Source organism: Pseudophryne corroboree, unplaced genomic scaffold, assembly GCF_028390025.1.
Source record: "Pseudophryne corroboree isolate aPseCor3 unplaced genomic scaffold, aPseCor3.hap2 scaffold_99, whole genome shotgun sequence".
Lineage (NCBI taxonomy): Eukaryota > Metazoa > Chordata > Amphibia > Anura > Myobatrachidae > Pseudophryne > Pseudophryne corroboree.
Window position 1 is genome coordinate 1,515,425 of NW_026970570.1, and position 24,406 is coordinate 1,539,830.

Below are 24,406 nucleotides of genomic sequence, written 5' to 3' on the forward strand. Positions count from 1 at the left end.
TTTGTCTCAGATCTTCCTCTAGCCTTGTTCTTCTTTCGAGAGTTCCTTTGTGCTGCCTCAGTTGGATCTCCTTCACTTGACAGGGGGGTGCCCGAGCAGCGACCCTCCCCAGCTCTAGCCCAACTCCTACTTACCTGCCAGGTGAGATACTATGATCATGAAGGTGCTTCTCCAAGGGCAAGGCTCACCCATTGCACTCTGGGTGTGCTGCTCCTGCGATTTCCCCAAATGTGGGAAACTTGACTGCATAATTTGTGTTTCCCCTGGTCAGGTCTCGTATAATTCAGATATCTTTGTCTCAGGTCTCTCTCCAGCCTAGTTTGCTGTCTGTTTCCACTTCTCTTTTCTTGAGCCGCTCCCTTCTATGCCCTTGCGCACTATCCTGACTTCTCCTCCTTTCTGCTTACTTTGTGCCTTCCAACGCACAATGCGAACTACAGGTAGTGCTGCAGGGCCCACACCCTTTTACTTGCCTTACAGAGCAGCTCTGGAGCTGTTACAGTGCCCAGCTGCTGCAAGAAATCAGCTTGAATGCTTCAGGGGCTGGGGCATAGCCAACATGAGCCCCACACCGAAGGAGGGTGGAGGTGTTTAATGCAAACTAGGGGTCAGCCAAGTGCCGCAAAAGGCCACCATGCCCTGCACGCCCCTTTTCTCTTTTCATATGCAGACGAGGGTTGAAGCCAACTTTGACCCACTGCTTGGATGACATCACCATATGCAAATCTATCTGCTGCAGGCCTTCCCCCAGGAATGCTTGCACTAGTTGTTGCATTTGGTTTGTTGTTTGGGGGTGCTTCAGTATTAGGCAGCCTTCTGCCCTCCCATGTTCATCTGAAAATATGTGTTCTCCCTGCAGTTGTTGTCCCCAGATGAGAGTTCCCTTGTGCTGCCTCAGTTGAATCTCCTTTACTTGACAGAGATGTGCCTGAGCAGCGGCCCTCCCCAGCCATATCCCAAATCATACTTATTTTGCATAGGAGATACCATTGTTATGAAGATTGTTCTCCCAGGGTGCGGTTCATTCATTGCACTCTGGGTATGCTGACCCCTGTGATTTCCCCAAATGTGGGAAACTCGACTGCATTATTTGTGGTAGTGGTGGACTGTGTTTGTGCTTTCCTCTGGTCAGCTCTGGTAAAAGTCAGATTTCTTTGTCTCAGATCTTCCTCTAGCCTTGTTCTTCTTTCGAGAGTTCCTTTGTGCTGCCTCAGTTGGATCTCCTTCACTTGACAGGGGGGTGCCCGAGCAGCGACCCTCCCCAGCTCTAGCCCAACTCCTACTTACCTGCCAGGTGAGATACTATGATCATGAAGGTGCTTCTCCAAGGGCAAGGCTCACCCATTGCACTCTGGGTGTGCTGCTCCTGCGATTTCCCCAAATGTGGGAAACTTGACTGCATAATTTGTGTTTCCCCTGGTCAGGTCTCGTATAATTCAGATATCTTTGTCTCAGGTCTCTCTCCAGCCTAGTTTGCTGTCTGTTTCCACTTCTCTTTTCTTGAGCCGCTCCCTTCTATGCCCTTGCGCACTATCCTGACTTCTCCTCCTTTCTGCTTACTTTGTGCCTTCCAACGCACAATGCGAACTACAGGTAGTGCTGCAGGGCCCACACCCTTTTACTTGCCTTACAGAGCAGCTCTGGAGCTGTTACAGTGCCCAGCTGCTGCAAGAAATCAGCTTGAATGCTTCAGGGGCTGGGGCATAGCCAACATGAGCCCCAAACCGAAGGAGGGTGGAGGTGTTTAATGCAAACTAGGGGTCAGCCAAGTGCCGCAAAAGGCCACCATGCCCTGCACGCCCCTTTTCTCTTTTCATATGCAGACGAGGGTTGAAGCCAACTTTGACCCACTGCTTGGATGACATCACCATATGCAAATCTATCTGCTGCAGGCCTTCCCCCAGGAATGCTTGCACTAGTTGTTGCATTTGGTTTGTTGTTTGGGGGTGCTTCAGTATTAGGCAGCCTTCTGCCCTCCCATGTTCATCTGAAAATATGTGTTCTCCCTGCAGTTGTTGTCCCCAGATGAGAGTTCCCTTGTGCTGCCTCAGTTGAATCTCCTTTACTTGACAGAGATGTGCCTGAGCAGCGGCCCTCCCCAGCCATATCCCAAATCATACTTATTTTGCATAGGAGATACCATTGTTATGAAGATTGTTCTCCCAGGGTGCGGTTCATTCATTGCACTCTGGGTATGCTGACCCCTGTGATTTCCCCAAATGTGGGAAACTCGACTGCATTATTTGTGGTAGTGGTGGACTGTGTTTGTGCTTTCCTCTGGTCAGCTCTGGTAAAAGTCAGATTTCTTTGTCTCAGATCTTCCTCTAGCCTTGTTCTTCTTTCGAGAGTTCCTTTGTGCTGCCTCAGTTGGATCTCCTTCACTTGACAGGGGGGTGCCCGAGCAGCGACCCTCCCCAGCTCTAGCCCAACTCCTACTTACCTGCCAGGTGAGATACTATGATCATGAAGGTGCTTCTCCCAGGGCAAGGCTCACCCATTGCACTCTGGGTGTGCTGCCCCTGCAATTTCCCCAAATGTGGGAAACTTGACTGCATAATTTGTGTTTCCCCTGGTCGGCTCTCGTATAATTCAGATCTCTTTGTCTCAGGTCTCTCTCCAGCCTAGTTTGCTGTCTGTTTCCACTTCTCTTTTCTTGAGCCCCTCCCTTCTATACCCTTGTGCACTATCCTGACTTCTCCTCCCGTCTGCTTACTTTGTGCCTTCCAATGCACAATGCAAACTACAGGTAGTGCTGCAGGGCCCACACCCTTTTACTTGCCTTACAGAGCAGCTCTGGAGCTGTTACAGTGCCCAGCTGCTGCAAGAAATCAGCTTGAATGCTTCATGGGATGGGGCATGGCCAACATGAGCCCCACACCAAAGGAGGGTGGGGGTGTTTAATGCGATCTAGGGGTCATCCAAGCAGCGCAAAAGGCCGCCATGCCCTGCACGCCCCTTTTCTCTTTTCATATGCAGATGAGGGTTGAAGCCAACTTTGACCCACTGCTTGGATAACATCACCATATGCAAATCCATCTGCTGCAGGCCTTCCCCCAGGAATGCTTGCACTAGTTGTTGCATTTGGTTTGTTGTTTGGGGGTGCTTCAGTATTAGGCAGCCTTCTGCCCTCCCATGTTCATCTGAAAATATGTGTTCTCCCTGCAGTTGTTGTCCCCAGATGAGAGTTCCCTTGTGCTGCCTCAGTTGAATTTCCTTTACTTGACAGAGATGTGCCTGAGCAGCGGCCCTCCCCAGCCCTATCCCAAATCATACTTATTTTGCATAGGAGACACCATGGTCATGAAGATTGTTCACCCAGGGTGAGGTTCATTCATTGCATTCTGGGTATGCTGACCCCTGTGATTTCCCCAAATGTGGGAAACTCGCCTGCATTATTTGTGGTAGTGGGGGACTGTGTTTGTGTTTTCCGCTGGTCAGCTCTGGTAAAAGTCAGATTTCTTTGTCTCAGATCTTCCTCTAGCCTTGTTCTTCTTTCGAGAGTTCCATTGTGCTGCCTCAGTTGGATCTCCTTCACTTGACAGGGGGGTGCCCGAGCAGCGACCCTCCCCAGCTCTAGCCCAACTCCTATTTACCTGCCAGGTGAGATACTATGATCTTGAAGGTGCTTCTCCCAGGGCAAGGCTCACCCATTGCACTCTGGCTGTGCTGCCCCTGCGATTTCCCCAAATGTGGGAAACTTGACTGCATAATTTGTGTTTCCCCTGGTCGGCTCTCGTATAATTCAGATCTCTTTGTCTCAGGTCTCTCTCCAGCCTAGTTTGCTGTCTGTTTCCACTTCTCTTTTCTTGAGCCGCTCCCTTCTATGCCCTTGCGCACTATCCTGACTTCTCCCGTCTGCTTACTTTGTGCCTTCCAACGCACAATGCGAACTACAGGTAGTGCTGCAGGGCCCACACCCTTTTATTTGCCTTACAGAGCAGCTCTGGAGCTGTTACAGTGCCCAGCTGCTGCAAGAAATCAGCTTGAATGCTTCAGGGGCTGGGGCATAGTCAACATGAGCCCCACACCGAAGGAGGGTGGAGGTGTTTAATGCGAACTAGGGGTCATCCAAGCACCGCAAAAGGCCGCCATGCCCTGCACGCCCCTTTTCTCTTTTCATATGCAGATGAGGGTTGAAGCCAACTTTGACCCACTGCTTGGATGACATCACCGTATGCAAATCCGTCTTCTGCAGAACTTCCCCCAGGAATGCTTGCACTAGTTGTTGCATTTGGTTTGTTGTTTGGGGGTGCTTCAGTATTAGGCAGCCTTCTGCCCTCCCATGTTCATCTGAAAATATGTGTTCTCCCTGCAGTTGTTGTCCCCAGATGAGAGTTCCCTTGTGCTGCCTCAGTTGAATCTCCTTTACTTGACAGAGATGTGCATGAGCAGCGGCCCTCCCCAGCCCTATCCCAAATCATACTTATTTTGCATAGGAGATACCATGGTCATGAAGATTACTCTCCCAGGGTGAGGTTCATTCATTGCATTCTGGGTATGCTGACCCCTGTGATTTCCCCAAATGTGGGAAACGTGACTGCTTTATTTGTTGGTAGTGGGGGACTGTGTTTGTGTTTTCCTCTGATCTCTGGTAAAAGTCAGATTTCTTTGTTTCAGATCTTCCTCTAGCCTTGTTCTTCTTTCGAGAGTTTCCTTGTGCTGCCTCAGTTGGATCTCCTTCACTTGACAGGGGGGTGCCCGAGCAGCGACCCTCCCCAGCTCTAGCCCAACTCCTACTTACCTGCCAGGTGAGATACTATGATCATGAAGGTGCTTCTCCCAGGGCAAGGCTCACCCATTGCACTCTGGGTGTGCTGCCCCTGCGATTTCCCCAAATGTGGGAAACTTGACTGCATAATTTGTGTTTCCCCTGGTCAGGTCTCGTATAATTCAGATCTCTTTGTCTCAGGTCTCTCTCCAGCCTAGTTTGCTGTCTGTTTCCACTTCTCTTTTCTTGAGCCGCTCCCTTCTATGCCCTTGCGCACTATCCTGACTTCTCCTCCTTTCTGCTTACTTTGTGCCTTCCAACGCACAATGCGAACTACAGGTAGTGCTGCAGGGCCCACACCCTTTTACTTGCCTTACAGAGCAGCTCTGGAGCTGTTACAGTGCCCAGCTGCTGCAAGAAATCAGCTTGAATGCTTCAGGGGCTGGGGCATAGCCAACATGAGCCCCACACCGAAGGAGGGTGGAGGTGTTTAATGCAAACTAGGGGTCAGCCAAGTGCTGCAAAAGGCCACCATGCCCTGCACGCCCCTTTTCTCTTTTCATATGCAGACGAGGGTTGAAGCCAACTTTGACCCACTGCTTGGATGACATCACCATATGCAAATCTATCTGCTGCAGGCCTTCCCCCAGGAATGCTTGCACTAGTTGTTGCATTTGGTTTGTTGTTTGGGGGTGCTTCAGTATTAGGCAGCCTTCTGCCCTCCCATGTTCATCTGAAAATATGTGTTCTCCCTGCAGTTGTTGTCCCCAGATGAGAGTTCCCTTGTGCTGCCTCAGTTGAATCTCCTTTACTTGACAGAGATGTGCCTGAGCAGCGGCCCTCCCCAGCCATATCCCAAATCATACTTATTTTGCATAGGAGATACCATTGTTATGAAGATTGTTCTCCCAGGGTGCGGTTCATTCATTGCACTCTGGGTATGCTGACCCCTGTGATTTCCCCAAATGTGGGAAACTCGACTGCATTATTTGTGGTAGTGGTGGACTGTGTTTGTGCTTTCCTCTGGTCAGCTCTGGTAAAAGTCAGATTTCTTTGTCTCAGATCTTCCTCTAGCCTTGTTCTTCTTTCGAGAGTTCCTTTGTGCTGCCTCAGTTGGATCTCCTTCACTTGACAGGGGGGTGCCCGAGCAGCGACCCTCCCCAGCTCTAGCCCAACTCATACTTACCTGCCAGGTGAGATACTATGATCATGAAGGTGCTTCTCCAAGGGCAAGGCTCACCCATTGCACTCTGGGTGTGCTGCTCCTGCGATTTCCCCAAATGTGGGAAACTTGACTGCATAATTTGTGTTTCCCCTGGTCAGGTCTCGTATAATTCAGATATCTTTGTCTCAGGTCTCTCTCCAGCCTAGTTTGCTGTCTGTTTCCACTTCTCTTTTCTTGAGCCGCTCCCTTCTATGCCCTTGCGCACTATCCTGACTTCTCCTCCTTTCTGCTTACTTTGTGCCTTCCAACGCACAATGCGAACTACAGGTAGTGCTGCAGGGCCCACACCCTTTTACTTGCCTTACAGAGCAGCTCTGGAGCTGTTACAGTGCCCAGCTGCTGCAAGAAATCAGCTTGAATGCTTCAGGGGCTGGGGCATAGCCAACATGAGCCCCACACCGAAGGAGGGTGGAGGTGTTTAATGCAAACTAGGGGTCAGCCAAGTGCCGCAAAAGGCCACCATGCCCTGCACGCCCCTTTTCTCTTTTCATATGCAGACGAGGGTTGAAGCCAACTTTGACCCACTGCTTGGATGACATCACCATATGCAAATCTATCTGCTGCAGGCCTTCCCCCAGGAATGCTTGCACTAGTTGTTGCATTTGGTTTGTTGTTTGGGGGTGCTTCAGTATTAGGCAGCCTTCTGCCCTCCCATGTTCATCTGAAAATATGTGTTCTCCCTGCAGTTGTTGTCCCCAGATGAGAGTTCCCTTGTGCTGCCTCAGTTGAATCTCCTTTACTTGACAGAGATGTGCCTGAGCAGCGGCCCTCCCCAGCCATATCCCAAATCATACTTATTTTGCATAGGAGATACCATTGTTATGAAGATTGTTCTCCCAGGGTGCGGTTCATTCATTGCACTCTGGGTATGCTGACCCCTGTGATTTCCCCAAATGTGGGAAACTCGACTGCATTATTTGTGGTAGTGGTGGACTGTGTTTGTGCTTTCCTCTGGTCAGCTCTGGTAAAAGTCAGATTTCTTTGTCTCAGATCTTCCTCTAGCCTTGTTCTTCTTTCGAGAGTTTCTTTGTGCTGCCTCAGTTGGATCTCCTTCACTTGACAGGGGGGTGCCCGAGCAGCGACCCTCCCCAGCTCTAGCCCAACTCCTACTTACCTGCCAGGTGAGATACTATGATCATGAAGGTGCTTCTCCCAGGGCAAGGCTCACCCATTGCACTCTGGGTGTGCTGCCCCTGCAATTTCCCCAAATGTGGGAAACTTGACTGCATAATTTGTGTTTCCCCTGGTCGGCTCTCGTATAATTCAGATCTCTTTGTCTCAGGTCTCTCTCCAGCCTAGTTTGCTGTCTGTTTCCACTTCTCTTTTCTTGAGCCCCTCCCTTCTATACCCTTGTGCACTATCCTGACTTCTCCTCCCGTCTGCTTACTTTGTGCCTTCCAATGCACAATGCAAACTACAGGTAGTGCTGCAGGGCCCACACCCTTTTACTTGCCTTACAGAGCAGCTCTGGAGCTGTTACAGTGCCCAGCTGCTGCAAGAAATCAGCTTGAATGCTTCATGGGATGGGGCATGGCCAACATGAGCCCCACACCAAAGGAGGGTGGGGGTGTTTAATGCGATCTAGGGGTCATCCAAGCAGCGCAAAAGGCCGCCATGCCCTGCACGCCCCTTTTCTCTTTTCATATGCAGATGAGGGTTGAAGCCAACTTTGACCCACTGCTTGGATAACATCACCATATGCAAATCCATCTGCTGCAGGCCTTCCCCCAGGAATGCTTGCACTAGTTGTTGCATTTGGTTTGTTGTTTGGGGGTGCTTCAGTATTAGGCAGCCTTCTGCCCTCCCATGTTCATCTGAAAATATGTGTTCTCCCTGCAGTTGTTGTCCCCAGATGAGAGTTCCCTTGTGCTGCCTCAGTTGAATTTCCTTTACTTGACAGAGATGTGCCTGAGCAGCGGCCCTCCCCAGCCCTATCCCAAATCATACTTATTTTGCATAGGAGACACCATGGTCATGAAGATTGTTCACCCAGGGTGAGGTTCATTCATTGCATTCTGGGTATGCTGACCCCTGTGATTTCCCCAAATGTGGGAAACTCGCCTGCATTATTTGTGGTAGTGGGGGACTGTGTTTGTGTTTTCCGCTGGTCAGCTCTGGTAAAAGTCAGATTTCTTTGTCTCAGATCTTCCTCTAGCCTTGTTCTTCTTTCGAGAGTTCCATTGTGCTGCCTCAGTTGGATCTCCTTCACTTGACAGGGGGGTGCCCGAGCAGCGACCCTCCCCAGCTCTAGCCCAACTCCTATTTACCTGCCAGGTGAGATACTATGATCTTGAAGGTGCTTCTCCAAGGGCAAGGCTCACCCATTGCACTCTGGCTGTGCTGCCCCTGCGATTTCCCCAAATGTGGGAAACTTGACTGCATAATTTGTGTTTCCCCTGGTCGGCTCTCGTATAATTCAGATCTCTTTGTCTCAGGTCTCTCTCCAGCCTAGTTTGCTGTCTGTTTCCACTTCTCTTTTCTTGAGCCGCTCCCTTCTATGCCCTTGCGCACTATCCTGACTTCTCCCGTCTGCTTACTTTGTGCCTTCCAACGCACAATGCGAACTACAGGTAGTGCTGCAGGGCCCACACCCTTTTATTTGCCTTACAGAGCAGCTCTGGAGCTGTTACAGTGCCCAGCTGCTGCAAGAAATCAGCTTGAATGCTTCAGGGGCTGGGGCATAGTCAACATGAGCCCCACACCGAAGGAGGGTGGAGGTGTTTAATGCGAACTAGGGGTCATCCAAGCGCCGCAAAATGCCGCCATGCCCTGCATAACCCTTTTCTCTTTTCATATGCAGATGAGGGTTCCAGCCAACTTTGGCCCACTGCTTGGATGACATCACCGTATGCAAATTCGTCTCCTGCAGACCTTCCCCCAGGAATGCTTGTACTAGTTATTGCATATGGTTTGATATTTGATGGTGCTTCAGTATTAGGCAGCCTTCCGCCCTCCCATGTTCATCTGAAAAGATGTGGTCTCCCTGCAGTTGTTGTCCCCAGACGAGAGTTCCCTTGTGCTTCCTCAGTTGAATCTCCTTAACTTGACGGGGGAGGGGCTGCCCGAGCAGCCACCCTCCCCAGCCCTATCCCAACTCATACTTATTTTGCATATGAGATCTCTATATCATGAAGATTGTTCTCACAGGGTGAGGTTCATCCATTATATTTTAAAATAGGAAGGTTCAAATTACATATTTGAATTGCATCTATGTGCTGGATTCAAATGTCCCCCCCCCCTTCCTTTCTCAATTGTGCCCATCAGCAGCTATTCTAAGGTTGCTGCCAATGGGTGTGACACATTAATTTCTTCTGTGGGGTACACTGGACTCCACAAGGATTCACATTGGGGTGTAGAGTAGGATCTTGATCTGAGGCACCAACCGGCTCAAAGCTTTTGACTGTTCCCAAGATGCTCAGCGCATTCTCCTCTATAACCCCGCTTCCATGAACAGGGAGCTCAGTTTGTAGTTGTTGCCTTCAGTAGCAGGCCACTTAACAGGGGCCTGCCTCAAGCAGCCTATTCTTAGCTATTAATTTTGACAAGAAAAGAAGAACTTTTTTTATGAGAATCTACAAGGGCTGCAGCAGGCTAGGTCTAATAGACATCTTTACTGCAGCTTCATCACTCCCAGCGGCACTGTATACTCCCGTGCCCTGGTTGCTGGGTCACTGCAGCGGAGGCTCCGGTTTCTTCCTAAGGTCAGTCACACACAATGTAACACCCCGGTATAACAAGTGTGTAAACTATGTGGAACAGGTCAGGGATACCTTGATGGACTATTCCTCCTTCAGCAGCAGCTCTTCTCTATTCCTGGCAGAGAGGCAAGGTTTCCCCAGACACAAAGAAAGGCAGGCAGGGCTTTGTATGAAAGAATAAATGGTTTACCACATAACTCAGAAAAGGAACTGATTACAGTAGGGAAGGGAAAGATTTGATTCAAGCAACTTAAACACAGACACCATATACACTTTAAGTCATTACACAAATGGTAATATAACTAAATCTGAGATTAATACTATGTTGCTTAGTAATAGAAATCAACTTATGCAGACAATATTTAAGTCCAAGATAACATTGGTGTCACTGCAGGGAGTCTCTATGTGCACGTTGGGGCCCGGTTATGTTGTTACATAGTTATATGCAGCTATTGTCTCCTTTAGCTGTGAACAAAATATTGTAGCTCTGTGTAGTAAAGATGATTGTTTAAAACAAACTGGAGCTGCTTCCCATGTAAATCGCTGCATAGGTATAGTAAATATAGGATAATGTCCTTTGCAGTGGAGTAGGTTTCAGTATAAATATGGATTTATCTCACCCAGTCAATAGATGTTTCTGAGGCAGTTTCCCCTCAGATGTAGGCCAGTCAGCATTGGTATAAAGGCTTTATACTCTCCTGTCTCTGACACTTGCTGTGCACTCTCTTGGCTGAGAGTGTCATGGCGTTCTTACTTGTTAATTGCTGCACTTCCACTGCTGTATTTTGCACTACTGCTTACTCTCTCATGCAATTTTCAGCTTATTTGTCTCCCCTCTCTCAGCTGCTCATCTCTGCGTAATGGCGTCGCCAGCTCTTTCCTCACCATGGCTCCAACTGACTTCTCAAACTGCTGTTCAATTTTCTTTTAAATAAACTTTATTTAAAATGGCACAGGCAACTACACTGTTGTCAAAAATGTCCTTGTTGTTATGGGATATCACACGTGCCCCCCCCCAAAACATGCGTGTCCTCACGCATTTTGGTTTTATCCCTATATAAACTTCTCACTATATCCAGTCACATTCATTAGTGAACACAGATTATGTCTGAAACATTAACATTTATCAACATTTTTAACATCAGTATCTGATAGGTATAATTCCTTTTGTGCTATAGTACATTAACACATGCTCCTGGAGCAATCGGTTGAAATCTGGACAGTATATGGTCTTGAAAAGTTTGTCTAGGAAACCTCAACCCCCCTGCCATGGATGAGTATTGAACTCTTTCTAAACTGTCTTTGGGACATGCTGTACAAAACTGCAGCTGACTATGGTGGTTTTCTGTTTTGCAAGCCCTAGTCTTCTTGCCTCCTTGTCGGTGACAAACCACCTTAGTCTGCTGTAAATACATTTTATGAGCCTCTTCCATTCCATCTTGGGATTCAGTATCACAGCTGGTTTGGGACAATGGATTCTGGAGAGAAAGAGGCAGCAAGGTTCTTCTTACAGAACAGGTTGGACAGTTTCGGCACCATCTCTTGATGTCTTCCCTCATTTCAACCCAAAAGAACTTTTTCCAGATGCTTGTTTCCATCCTTTTGCACCCAGGGTGACCTGACTTGTCGTGATATTCTTCAAGCACATAACAAGCACTTTGTCTTGGAATTACAAGTTGACTGATCCTATAATGAGTATTAGGATCCACACTACATCGAACCAACTGTCCTTTCTCTTCAAACAGCCTTTCTCGCTGTCTCAACAACTTCAGGAGTTCTGGCGAGGATTCTTGCCTTTGTCGCTTGGTCAGGTATTTCCCAATCTTCAGTAAGGCTTTGAGGTGTCTTATCATCTGACTTTTATCTTGCAGGTGGTCAAAACTGGTTCCTTGAATAGGTTGCTCACAGTTTCTAGAACTGGATGCTATATTATTCATGCCTAACATTGAAGCATTCTTTCGGATAATCTGGACACTGGAGATGGGCATTTCTATCATTATTTGGCTGGCCTTATTTTTTTCATGTTCCTCTCTTACAGATAATTCTGTTATCATTCTTCCCTTTTGTTTGGCTATCCCAGGTTGAAGGCCTTGTTTCTCCTGGAGCTTGTCAGTTTGAAACTCTCCTTGGAGTGCTGCTACGAGCTCCTCACAGCAGTTCCGCAACACATTCATGCCCACTATCACTGGAGGCAATCCATCATCTTGGGCAGTGGTGATGATGAAGCCTTGCTGTGGTAGCACTGTTCGTCCGATTTGAATTTCAGCTTCCCAGTATCCTTTGCAAGGGATGCAGTGCCCATTGCTTGCAATCGGGTTTATCAATGTGGAAGTTGACGGAAACATCTGTTCCTCAGTCCAATGCTGCTCAAACTGTGTTGCTTGTATTGTGGTCACTTGTGATCCAGTGTCTAAGAGAGCGGGCATTGAGACTCCATTGATGCAAACTTGAACCACCGGGCATTGGCTAACATAACGGGTTAACCACATGAATTTGGAGTTTAAATGATCTGGCTGCTCAAATTCTCTCTTAATTTGTCCGCTTCCTTCACAGCTTTGAAAAATGGGTCGCCTTTGGGAGGCAAAGTGGTTGGAAAAAAGTGTCTCCCTGTTTCTATGTAGGTCCCATTGGGAACTGTTCAGTGGTCTCCTCTCCTGGCACCATTCCATTTCTTCATGGAGCAGTGCCTGCTGTCTCTTCAGAATCTGCAGGTCTCTGCGCATCTCTGTCACACCACGTGTCAGTTCAGCCAGCAGACTTCGTAACTCACTAGAAGAGTCAAATATGCATGTCTTTGAACATGGCACTGTCACTCCTTTTACTGTAGGTGGGTAAGTAGCTCCTTTAAAACTTGACTCCTGGGCATCAGAATTCTCTTGATACCGTGGCATCTCTGGAATAGACTCTTGTGGAACAGCCCCTGAAGTAAGACTGGAGCCTAGAACTTTAATCGCAGCCTCTTTAAAATCCAGGAATGTGCTTCCAGGCTTCTGCAATCTCAATAGTCGCAGCTGAGTTTTTACAAATTCGCCCCTTGCAACTTCAGTGAACTGGTCCAATAACATTTTCTCTTTGTCATGCACTTCCTCAGGGTCTGCTTGCTGAACATCTCTGAGTGCTTCCTGAAAGCTGAGGGCATAGCCCCGTAGTGACTCTCCTGGTTGTTGCTTTCGAGCAAAGAAGTGCATTTTAAGTTCTGACACTGTCCTTGTGTCAAATGTGGTAGCAAGCCTGTTGAGGATCTGGTCCACAGTCTTCTTCTCTTCAGTAGGCCAGGAAGTAACCTCTCTAAGTGCAAGCCCTTTCAACTGTCCCATCAAGATCTCCAACTTTTGCTGCTCTTTCAGCGGGTACAGACGAAACAAAGACTGCAGTAGTATCCTCATCAGTTTATTTTTGTCAATTACCATTTTAATAATCGGGTAAAGAAAATTAAGTGGATTTTTGAAAGAAAACAATACTGTCAATATACTATTAAAACAAATTAAAATGGTAAAAGTTATTGTACTTTAAGTAAAAATAAAAGAGCAAAAATATCAATCCCAGTTTTGGATTACTTTAATTAACAAAAAAAAATGCATATAGCAGAGGATAGTTTCAATCTGCCTACCTCTGGGCTATGGACCCAGCATGCTTCCATTACAGTACTCTGCTGCACATGTAATTGCAAGAGATCCTGAAGCACTCACTCATCATGGGAAAGTACCAATGTGTTTCTTCATTGGTTGATGGAAGAAACATCTTACAAAAACTCTCCAGATTATTGACTATTTAAAGTTTTTCTTGGAAACGTTCTAGATGAATGCTTATCAGCCTTTGTCAGTATGTACTTTTGCAAAGTGTCGCTGTGGCGCAATCAGTTAGTGTGTAAGGCTATTAACCAAAAGGTTGGTGGTTCAATCCCACCCAGGGACGTAATTGACCTTGTTATCAGATTTTGGTGATCTTTAAGTAGACAAGTCAAAATTTCAAAAACCCCTCTTATGGTGTAGGGTACCTGGCCTTCTCTGATGTAATCAGAGTTAGATTTGATTCAGTGATTTTATAAAAACAGCTAGGAAGCACAATTTAGCAGTGGTTTGCAGAGAAAAAGAAATATGCTGGCAAAAAAATCCAATTGAGTGATTAAACAGCTCTTCATTTTCTGGCTTTACTTTTATGCTAACAAATTTGTTCTCTGAAAAGTGTCCACAAAGCCAAATATCTGATTAACATCTTTGTAGGGATGGTTTTTCACCTATTACTAAATTAAACTTGCTTCATTGGAAAGGCAGCAAGATGCATCCTCATTTCAATATCTACTGAAATAATACAGGTTGACACCAGGAAACATTAACGCCACTGCATCCTTGCTGCTTTCTCATGTGGAAGTCTGTTTAATGTGAAAACAAGGTGATATCTAATTAGCACACAGGTAAGGAATTAAGAAAATCTTTATTTAAGGGTGAAGATGTTTCTCACAAAATCGTTGCCCCAATGCATCATTGAAATTCAAGCTGGAAAGATGATTTTAATATATCACTTGTACATTTTGTATTGCTCTTCTGGTGACAATGTAGTTTGTTTTTGTCAATTACCATTTTAATAATAGGGTAAAGAAAATTAAGTGGATTTTTGAAAGAAAACAATACTGTCAATATACTATTAAAACAAATTAAAATGGTAAAAGTTATTGTACTTTAAGTAAAAATAAAAGCTAAAATATCAATCCCAGTTTTGGATTACTTTAATGAACAAAAAAATATGCATATAGCAAAGGATAGTTTCAATCTGCCTACCTCTGGGTTATGGACCCAGCATGCTTCCATTACAGTACTCTGCTGCACATGTAAGTGCAAGAGATCCTGAAGCACTCACTCATCATGCGAAAGTACCAATGTGTTTCTTCATTGGTTGCTGGAAGAAACATCTTACAAAAACTCTCCAGATTATTGACTTTTTAAAGTTTTTCTAGGAAACGTTCTAGATGAATGCTTATTAGTCTTTGTCAGTATTTACTTTTTGCAAAGTGTCTCTGTGGCGCAATCGGTTAGTGTGTTCAGCTATTAATCAAAAGGTTGGTGGTTCAATCCCACCCAGGGACGTGATTGACCTTGTGATCAGATTTTGGTGATATTTAAGTAGACAAGTCAAAATTGCAAACCCCCTCTTATGGTGTAGGGTACCTGGCCTTCTCTGATGTAATCAGAGTTAGATTTGATTAAGTGATTTTATAAAAAAAACAGCTAGGAAGCACAATTTAGCAGTGAGTTGCAGAGAAAAAGAAAAATGCTGGCAGAAAAATCAAATTGAGTGATTAAACAGCTCTTCATTTTCTGGCTTTATTTTTATGATAACAAATTTGTTCTCTGAAAAGTGTCCACAAAGCCAAGTATCTGATTAACATCTTTGTAGGGATGGTTTTTCACCTATTACTAAATTAAACTTGCTTCATTGGAAAGGCAGCAAGATGCATCCTCATTTCAATATCTACGGAAATAATACAGGTTGACACCATGAAACATTAACGCCACTGCATCTTTGCTGTTTTCTCATGTGGAAGTCTGTTTAATGTGAAAACAAGGTGATATCTAATTAGCACACAGGTAAGGAATTAAGAAAATCTTTATTTAAGGGTGAAGATGTTTCTCACAAAATCGTTGCCCCAATGCATCATTGAAATCCAAGCTGGAAAGATGATTTTAATATATTACTTGAACATTTTATATTGCTCTTCTGGTGATAATGTAGTTTGTTTTTGTCAATTACCATTTTAATAATCGGGTAAAGAAAATTAAGTGGATTTTTGAAAGAAAACAATATTGTCAATATACTATTAAAACAAATTAAAATGGTAAAAGTTATTGTACTTTAAGTAAAAATAAAAGAGCAAAAATATCAATCCCAGTTTTGGATTACTTTAATTAACAAAAAAAAATGCATATAGCAGAGGATAGTTTCAATCTGCCTACCTCTGGGTTATGGACCCAGCATGCTTCCATTACAGTACTCTGCTGCACATGTAAGTGCAAGAGATCCTGAAGCACTCACTCATCATGGGAAAGTACCAATGTGTTTCTTCATTGGTTGATGGAAGAAACATCTTACAAAAACTCTCCACATTATTGACTTTTTAAAATGTTTCTAGGAATCGTTCTAGATGAATGCTTATTAGCCTTTGTCAGTATGGACTTTTGCAAAGTGTTGCTGTGGTGCAATCAGTTACTGTGTAAGGCTATTAACCAAAAGGTTGGTGGTTCAATCCCACCCAGGGACGTAATTGACCTCGTTATCAGATTTTGGTGATCTTTATGTAGACAAGTCAAAATTTCGAAAACCCCTGTTATGGTGTAGGGTACCTGGCCTTCTCTGATGTAATCAGAGTTAGATTTGATTCAGTGATTTTATAAAAACAGCTAGGAAGCACAATTTAGCAGTGGGTTGCAGAGAAAAAGAAATATGCTGGCAAAAAAATCCAATTGAGTGATTAAATAGCTCTTCATTTTCTGGCTTTATTTTTATGCTAACAAATTTGTTCTCTGAAAAGTGTCCACAAAGCCAAGTATCTGATTAACATCTTTGTAGGGATGGTTTTTCACCTATTACTAAATTAAACTTGCTTCATTGGAAAGGCAACAAGATGCATCCTCATTTCAATATCTACTGAAATAATACAGGTTGACACCAGGAAACATTAACGCCACTGCATCCTTGCTGCTTTCTCATGTGGAAGTCTGTTTAATGTGAAAACAAGGTGATATCTAATTAGCACACAGGTAAGGAATTAAGAAAATCTTTATTTAAGGGTGAAGATGTTTCTCACAAAATCGTTGCCCCAATGCATCATTTAAATTCAAGCTGGAAAGATGATTTTAATATATCATTTGTACATTTTGTATTGCTCTTCTGGTGACAATGTAGTTTGTTTTTGTCAATTACCATTTTAATAATCGGGTAAAGAAAATTAATTGGATTTTTGAAAGAAAACAATACTGTCAATATACTATTAAAACAAATTAAAATGGTAAAAGTTATTGTACTTTAAGTAAAAATAAAAGAGCAAAAATATCAATCCCAGTTTTGGATTACTTTAATTAACAAAAAAAAATGCATATAGCAGAGGATAGTTTCAATCTGCCTACCTCTGGGTTATGGACCCAGCATGCTTCCATTACAGTACTCTGCTGCACATGTAAGTGCAAGAGATCCTGAAGCACTCACTCATCATGGGAAAGTACCAATGTGTTTCTTCATTGGTTGATGGAAGAAACATCTTACAAAAACTCTCCACATTATTGACTTTTTTAAATGTTTCTAGGAATCGTTCTAGATGAATGCTTATTAGCCTTTGTCAGTATGGACTTTTGCAAAGTGTTGCTGTGGCGCAATCAGTTACTGTGTAAGGCTATTAACCAAAAGGTTGGTGGTTCAATCCCACCCAGGGATGTAATTGACCTTGTTATCAGATTTTGGTGATCTTTATGTAGACAAGTCAAAATTTCAAACCCCCTCTTATGGTGTAGGGTACCTGGCCTTCTCTGATGTAATCAGAGTTAGATTTGATTCAGTGATTTTATAAAAACAGCTAGGAAGCACAATTTAGCAGTGGGTTGCTGAGAAAAAGAAATATGCTGGCAAAAAAATCCAATTGAGTGATTAAACAGCTCTTCATTTTCTGGCTTTATTTTTATGCTAACAAATTTGTTCTCTGAAAAGTGTCCACAAAGCCAAGTTTCTGATTAACACATTTGTAGGGATGGTTTTTCACCTATTACTAAATTAAACTTGCTTCATTGGAAAGGCAGCAAGATGCATCCTCATTTGAATATCTACTGAAATAATACAGGTTGACACCAGGAAACATTAACGCCACTGCATCCTTGCTGCTTTCTCATGTGGAAGTCTGTTTAATGTGAAAACAAGGTGATATCTAATTAGCACACAGGTAAGGAATTAAGAAAATCTTTATTTAAGGGTGAAGATGTTTCTCACAAAATCGTTGCCCCAATGCATCATTGAAATTCAAGCTGGAAAGATGATTTTAATATATCACTTGTACATTTTGTATTGCTCTTCTGGTGACAATGTAGTTTGTTTTTGTCAATTACCATTTTAATAATCGGGTAAAGAAAATTAAGTGGATTTTTGAAAGAAAACAATACTGTCAATATACTATTAAAACAAATGAAAATGGTAAAAGTTATTGTACTTTAAGTAAAAATAAAAGAGCAAAAATATCAATCCCAGTTTTGGATTACTTTAATTAACAAAAAAAAACGCATATAGCAGAGGATAGTTTCAATCTGCCTACATCTGGGCTATGGACCCAGCATGCTTCCATTACAGTACTCTGCTGCACATGTAATTGCAAGAGATCCTGAAGTACTCACTCATCATGGGAAAGTACCAATGTGTTTCTTTATTGGTTGATGGAAGAAACATCTTACAAAAACTCTCCAGATTATTGACTATTTAAAGTTTTTCTAGGAAACGTTCTAGATGAATGCTTATTAGCCTTTGTCAGTATGTACTTTTGCAAAGTGTCGCTGTGGCGCAATCAGTTAGTGTGTACGGCTATTAACCAAAAGGTTGGTGGTTCAATCCCACCCAGGGATGTAATTGACCTTGTTATCAGATTTTGGTGATCTTTAAGTAGACAAGTCAAAATTTCAAAAACCCCTGTTATGGTGTAGGGTACCTGGCCTTCTCTGATGTAATCAGAGTTAGATTTGATTCAGTGATTTTATAAAAACAGCTAGGAAGCACAATTTAGCAGCGGTTTGCAGAGAAAAAGAAATATGCTGGCAAAAAAATCCAATTGAGTGATTAAACAGCTCTTCATTTTCTGGCTTTATTTTTATGCTAACAAATTTGTTCTCTGAAAAGTGTCCACAAAGCCAAGTATCTGATTAACATCTTTGTAGGGATGGTTTTTCACCTATTGCTAAATTAAACTTGCTTTATTGGAAAGGCAGCAAGATGCATCCTCATTTCAATATCTACTGAAATAATACAGGTTGACACCAGGAAACATTAACGCCACTGCATCCTTGCTGCTTTCTCATGTGGAAGTCTGTTTAATGTGAAAACAAGGTGATATCTAATTAGCACACAGGTAAGGAATTAAGAAAATCTTTATTTAAGGGTGAAGATGTTTCTCACAAAATCGTTGCCCCAATGCATCATTGAAATTCAAGCTGGAAAGATGATTTTAATATATCACTTGTACATTTTGTATTGCTCTTCTGGTGACAATGTAGTTTGTTTTTGTCAATTACCATTTTAATAATAGGGTAAAGAAAATTAAGTGGATTTTTGAAAGAAAACAATACTGTCAATATACTATTAAAACAAATTAAAATGGTAAAAGTTATTGTACTTTAAGTAAAAATAAAAGAGCAAAAATATCAATCCCAGTTTTGGATTACTTTAATTAACAAAAAAAAAATGCATATAGCAGAGGATAGTTTCAATCTGCCTACCGCTGGGTTAAGGGGCCCAGCATGCTTCCATTGCAGTACTCTGCTGCACATGTAAGTGCAAGAGATTCTGAAGCACTCACTCATCATGGGAAAGTACCAATGTGTTTCTTCATTGGTTGATGGAAGAAACATCTTACAAAAACTCTCCAGATTATTGACTTTTTAAAGTTTTCTAGGAAACGTTCTAGATGAATGCTTATTAGCCTTTGTCAGTATGTACTTTTGCAAAGTGTCTCTGTGGTGCAATCGGTTAGTGTGTTTGGTTATTAACCAAAGGGTTGGTGGTTCAATCCCACCCAGGGATGTTATTGACCTTGTCATCAGATTTTGGTGATCTTTAAGTAGACAAGTCAAAATTTCAAACCCCCTCTTATGGTGTAGGGTACCTGGCCTACTCTGATGTAATCAGAGTTAGATTTGATTAAGTGATTTTATCAAAAAACAGCTAGGAAGCACAATTTAGCAGTGGTTTGCAGAGAAAATGAAATATGCTGGCAGAAAAATCCAATTGAGTGATTAAACAGCTCTTCATTTTCTGGCTTTATTTTTATGCTAACTAATTTATTCTCTGAAAAGTGTCCACAAAGCCAAGTATCGGATTAACATCTTTGTAGGGATGGTTTTTCACCTATTACTAAATTAAACTTGCTTCATTGGAAAGGCAGCAAGATGCATCCTCATTTCAATATCTACTGAAATAATACAGGTTGACACCAGGAAACATTAACGCCACTGCATCCTTGCTGCTTTCTCATGTGGAAGTCTGTTTAATGTGAAAAAAAGGTGATATCTAATTAGCACACAGGTAAGGAATTAAGAAAATCTTTATTTAAGGGTAAGATGTTTCTCACAAAATCGTTGCCCCAATGCATCATTGAAATTCAAGCTGGAAAGATGATTTTAATATATCACTTGTACATTTTGTATTGCTCTTCTGGTGACAATGTAGTTTGTTTTTGTCAATTACCATTTTAATAATCGGGTAAAGAAAATTAAGTGGATTTTTGAAAGAAAACAATACTGTCTATATACTATTAAAACAAATTAAAAAGGTAAAAGTTATTGTACTTTAAGTAAAATAAAAAGAGCAAAAATATCAATCCCAGTTTTGGATTACTTTAATTAACAAAAAAAAAATGCATATAGCAGAGGATAATTTCAATCTGCCTACCTCTGGGTTATGGACCCAGCATGCTTCCATTACAGTACTCTGCTGCACATGTAAGTGCAAGAGATCCTGAAGCACTCACTCATCATGGGAAAGTACCAATGTGTTTCTTCATTGGTTGATGGAAGAAACATCTTACAAAAACTCTCCAGATTATTGACTATTTAAAGTTTTTCTAGGAAACGTTCTAGATGAATGCTTATTAGCCTTTGTCAGTATGTACTTTCACAAAGTGTCGCTGTAGCGCAATCAGTTAGTGTGTACGGCTATTAACCAAAAAGTTGGTGGTTCAATCCCACCCAGGGACGTAATTGACCTTGTGATCAGATTTTGGTGATATTTAAGTAGACAAGTCAAAATTTCAAACCCTCTCTTATGGTGTAGGGTACCTGGCCTACTCTGATGTAATCAGTTAGATTTGATTAAGTGATTTTATAAAAAAAACAGCTAGGAAGCACAATTTAGCAGTGGGTTGCAGAGAAAAAGAAATATGCTGGCAGAAAAATCCAATTGAGTGATTAAACAGCTCTTCATTTTCTGGCTTTATTTTTATGCTAACAAATTTGTTCTCTGAAAAGAGTCCACAAAGCCAAGTATCTGATTAACACCTTTGTAGGGATGGTTTTTCACCTATTACTAAATTAAACATGCTTCATTGGAAAGGCAGCAAGATGCATCCTCATTTCAATATCTACTGAAATAATACAGGTTGACACCAGGAAACATTAACGCCACTGCATCCTTGCTGCTTTCTCATGTGGAAGTCTGTTTAATGTGAAAACAAGGTGATATCTAATTAGCACACAGGTAAGGAATTAAGAAAATCTTTATTTAAGGGTGAAGAGGTTTCTCACAAAATCGTTGCCCCAATGCATCATTGAAATTCAAGCTGGAAAGATGATTTTAATATATCACTTGTACATTTTGTATTGCTCTTCTGGTGACAATGTAGTTTGTTTTTGTCAATTACCATTTGAATAATAGGGTAAAGAAAATTAAGTGGATTTTTGAAAGAAAACAATACTGTCAATATACTATTAAAACAAATTAAAATAATAAAAGTTATTGTACTTTAAGTAAAAATAAAAGAGCAAAAATATCAATCCCAGTTTTGGATTACTTTAATTAACAAAAAAAAAATGCATATAGCAGAGGATAGTTTCAATCTGCCTACCTCTGGGTTATGGGCCCAGCATGCTTCCATTGCAGTACTCTGCTGCACATGTAAGTGCAAGAGATCCTGAAGCACTCACTCATCATGGGAAAGTACCAATGTGTTTCTTCATTGGTTGATGGAAGAAACATCTTACAAAAACTCTCCAGATTATTGACTTTTTAAAGTTTTTCTAGGAAACGTTCTAGATGAATGCTTATTAGCCTTTGTCAGTATATGCTTTTGCAATGTGTCTCTGTGGTGCAATCAGTTAGCGTGTTCGGTTATTAACCAAAAGGTTGGTGGTTCAATCCTACCCAGGGACGTAATTTACCTTGTTATCAGATTTTGGTGATCTTTAAGTAGACAAGTCAAAATTTCAAACCCCCTCTTATGGTGTAGGGTACCTGGCCTTCTCTGATGTAATCAGAGTTAGATTTGATTAAGTGATTTTATAAAAGAACAGCTAGGAAGCACAACTTAGCAGTGGGTTGCAGAGAAAAAGAAATACGCTTGCAGAAAAATCCAATTGAGTGATTAAACAGCTCTTCATTTTCTGGCTTTATTTTTATGCTAACAAATTTGTTCTCTGAAAAGTGTCCACAAAGCCAAGTATCTGATTAACACCTTTGTAGGGATGGTTTTTCACCTATTACTAAATTAAACTTGCTTCATTGGAAAGGCAGCAAGTGATGTCATCCAAGCAGTGGGTCAAAGTTGGCTTCATCCCTCGTCTGCTCATGAAAAGAGAAAAGGGATATGCAGGGCATGGCGGCCTTTTGCGACGCTTGGATGACCCCTAGTTCGCAATAAACAACCCCACCCTCCTTCGGTGTGGGGCTCATGTTGGCCATGCCCCAGCCCCTAAAGCATTCAAGCTGATTTCTTGCAGCAGCTGGGTACTGTAACAGCTCCAGAGCTGCTCTGTAAGGCAAGTAAAAGGGTGTGGGCCCTGCAGCACTACCTGTAGTTTGCATTGTGCATTGGAAGGCACAAAGTAAGCAGACGGGAGGAGAAGTCAGGATAGTGCACAAGGTTATAGAAGGGATGGGCTCAAGAAAAGAGAAGTGGAAACAGACAGCATACTAGGCTGGAGAGAGACCTGAGACAAAGAGATCTGAATTATACGAGAGCCGTCCAGGGGAAACACAAATTATGCAGTCAAGTTTCCCACATTTGGGGAAATCGCAAGGGGCAGCACACCCAGAGTGCAATGGGTGAGCCTTGCCCTGGGAGAAGCACCTTCATGATCATAGTATCTCACCTGGCAGGTTAGTAGGAGTTGGGCTAGAGCTGGGGAGGGTCGCTGCTCGGGCACTACCTTTCAAGTGAAGGAGATCCAACTGAGGCAGCACAAGGGAACTCTCAAAAGAAGAACAAGGCTAGAGGAAGATCTGATATAAAGAAATCTGACTTTTACCAGAGCTGACCAGAGGAAAGCACAAACACAGTCCACCACTACCACAAATAATGCAGTCGAGTTTCCCACATTTGGGGAAATCACAGGGGTCAGCATACCCAGAATGCAATGAATGAACCTCACCCTGGGAGAACAATCTTCATGACAATAGTATCTCCTATGCAAAATAAGTATGATTTGGGATAGATGATACTGGATGTGTACACAACCGCCCACACACCAACCTTGTGTGGACAGAAGTATACACTCTCCGGCGCCAGTACCCGCTGGATCAAGGAGATTTTAGACAATGGCGGAGACTGCTACTCCTGATACAGGGATAATTGCAATCCCTATATTGAACAAAAAAACACAAAAACTACCCACACAGGTGTGACCCTCTGTAGGAAATCAGTAGCGCTGTCCCCACCATTTATCGGAGATAATCAATAAATAATTAAAAAATGGCTAATTACTATTAAATTTTAAAACATATAAATCATATTTTATTAACATATATTGCTGCAGCAAAATTGACATACATAAAAATGCATATTGTGTATAGTGGATGCCTTTAATGTAAATGCTCCACATACACAAATGTATATACTTAATTACGTTTATTCTCTGAGGCTTGGATTTTAATAAGCTGACTTCAAAATGTCCACATAGATTAATGATAGACCAATGAGCTCGGCATTTACGGACACTGCTTGCATGAGTATGTCCTTAATTAATTAATGTCCCGAAAAAGATGTGTGCACACATATATCACTTTGAATGGATAGTTACCATGGGCGATAAGTTTTTCATTCACCTCTTTAGAACAGTCTGTTTAGGACCGTCCCAATTGGAAAGACTCCCTCTGCTGGTGCTTGTCCATTTACTGCAGAATATCTGGAGACAATATCCACGGGAATCCGTCCACAGTGCTCCGGCTCCCTCTGCTGGTGGCTAACCGCAATTGCAGGTGGACTGGCTGTTTTGTCGTAGCCAGAAGCCGGTGATCGTGTAAAACAAGCAGGAGGTGATAGTCACTGCCAGTAGGTCCTTCGAAAACGCGTTTCTCCGCCTTCCCAGTGCGTTCAGCGGCTTCCTCAGTTCGAATGACCATCATCCCAATGAACACTTTATATAGCCCCACTTATTTGAAATTCCCGCGGCCATTCGCGCATGCGCACTCAAACGTGCGTTCCAAGCCTCAGTCTTATTACAAACTTTAAATAGACTCCAGCGGCCATTTTAGCTGGTTAAAACACACGATCCAAGCCTCATTATCACACCCGGAAGTTGCATCCATCGTTCTTATTAACAATATCAGAATCAAGCCTCGTTTTAAAACATAATTATCTACAACTTCATATTCAATTATACTGAACTCTAATGCAATTTGCTCAACAAGATTACGTCACTTAGTTTAATCATAATTAATTTATCATGATTACAAGTAATCCATGTCTTATTTGACAACATCAGTACAAATATGACCGTATTTAAGAACAATATTAATACTAGTCAACACATCCTATTTTATTAGCACAGGTGATAAATATATTAAATATACTGCTCAACAGTATCATTACTCGGAAATAAA

General features: G+C 42.7%; 17 non-coding genes across 17 annotated transcripts; 15 read left to right on the plus strand and 2 right to left on the minus strand.

Moving 5' to 3' along the window:
- Positions 1–126: 126 nt before the first annotated feature.
- On the plus strand, positions 127–289 carry LOC135049550 (U1 spliceosomal RNA). Its single transcript, XR_010241292.1, has one exon. It is a non-coding gene; the product is annotated as a U1 spliceosomal RNA (small nuclear RNA).
- A 674-nt stretch (positions 290–963) lies between these two features.
- On the plus strand, positions 964–1,127 carry LOC135049278 (U1 spliceosomal RNA). Its single transcript, XR_010241042.1, has one exon. It is a non-coding gene; the product is annotated as a U1 spliceosomal RNA (small nuclear RNA).
- A 152-nt stretch (positions 1,128–1,279) lies between these two features.
- On the plus strand, positions 1,280–1,442 carry LOC135049551 (U1 spliceosomal RNA). The gene has a single exon (XR_010241293.1). It is a non-coding gene; the product is annotated as a U1 spliceosomal RNA (small nuclear RNA).
- A 674-nt stretch (positions 1,443–2,116) lies between these two features.
- Positions 2,117–2,280, plus strand: LOC135049279 (U1 spliceosomal RNA). The gene has a single exon (XR_010241043.1). It is a non-coding gene; the product is annotated as a U1 spliceosomal RNA (small nuclear RNA).
- Positions 2,281–2,432: 152 nt separating this feature from the next.
- On the plus strand, positions 2,433–2,595 carry LOC135049407 (U1 spliceosomal RNA). The gene has a single exon (XR_010241164.1). It is a non-coding gene; the product is annotated as a U1 spliceosomal RNA (small nuclear RNA).
- A 674-nt stretch (positions 2,596–3,269) lies between these two features.
- LOC135049353 (U1 spliceosomal RNA) lies at positions 3,270–3,433 on the plus strand. The gene has a single exon (XR_010241113.1). It is a non-coding gene; the product is annotated as a U1 spliceosomal RNA (small nuclear RNA).
- Positions 3,434–3,585: 152 nt separating this feature from the next.
- LOC135049611 (U1 spliceosomal RNA) lies at positions 3,586–3,748 on the plus strand. The gene has a single exon (XR_010241342.1). It is a non-coding gene; the product is annotated as a U1 spliceosomal RNA (small nuclear RNA).
- A 671-nt stretch (positions 3,749–4,419) lies between these two features.
- Positions 4,420–4,584, plus strand: LOC135049526 (U1 spliceosomal RNA). Its single transcript, XR_010241272.1, has one exon. It is a non-coding gene; the product is annotated as a U1 spliceosomal RNA (small nuclear RNA).
- Positions 4,585–4,733: 149 nt separating this feature from the next.
- LOC135049446 (U1 spliceosomal RNA) lies at positions 4,734–4,896 on the plus strand. Its single transcript, XR_010241199.1, has one exon. It is a non-coding gene; the product is annotated as a U1 spliceosomal RNA (small nuclear RNA).
- Positions 4,897–5,570: 674 nt separating this feature from the next.
- LOC135049282 (U1 spliceosomal RNA) lies at positions 5,571–5,734 on the plus strand. The gene has a single exon (XR_010241044.1). It is a non-coding gene; the product is annotated as a U1 spliceosomal RNA (small nuclear RNA).
- Positions 5,735–5,886: 152 nt separating this feature from the next.
- On the plus strand, positions 5,887–6,049 carry LOC135049468 (U1 spliceosomal RNA). Its single transcript, XR_010241221.1, has one exon. It is a non-coding gene; the product is annotated as a U1 spliceosomal RNA (small nuclear RNA).
- Positions 6,050–6,723: 674 nt separating this feature from the next.
- LOC135049283 (U1 spliceosomal RNA) lies at positions 6,724–6,887 on the plus strand. Its single transcript, XR_010241045.1, has one exon. It is a non-coding gene; the product is annotated as a U1 spliceosomal RNA (small nuclear RNA).
- Positions 6,888–7,039: 152 nt separating this feature from the next.
- LOC135049408 (U1 spliceosomal RNA) lies at positions 7,040–7,202 on the plus strand. The gene has a single exon (XR_010241165.1). It is a non-coding gene; the product is annotated as a U1 spliceosomal RNA (small nuclear RNA).
- Positions 7,203–7,876: 674 nt separating this feature from the next.
- LOC135049354 (U1 spliceosomal RNA) lies at positions 7,877–8,040 on the plus strand. The gene has a single exon (XR_010241114.1). It is a non-coding gene; the product is annotated as a U1 spliceosomal RNA (small nuclear RNA).
- Positions 8,041–8,192: 152 nt separating this feature from the next.
- Positions 8,193–8,355, plus strand: LOC135049644 (U1 spliceosomal RNA). Its single transcript, XR_010241364.1, has one exon. It is a non-coding gene; the product is annotated as a U1 spliceosomal RNA (small nuclear RNA).
- A 14,173-nt stretch (positions 8,356–22,528) lies between these two features.
- LOC135049400 (U1 spliceosomal RNA) lies at positions 22,529–22,692 on the minus strand. Its single transcript, XR_010241157.1, has one exon. It is a non-coding gene; the product is annotated as a U1 spliceosomal RNA (small nuclear RNA).
- Positions 22,693–22,843: 151 nt separating this feature from the next.
- On the minus strand, positions 22,844–23,007 carry LOC135049246 (U1 spliceosomal RNA). The gene has a single exon (XR_010241012.1). It is a non-coding gene; the product is annotated as a U1 spliceosomal RNA (small nuclear RNA).
- Positions 23,008–24,406: the final 1,399 nt, after the last annotated feature.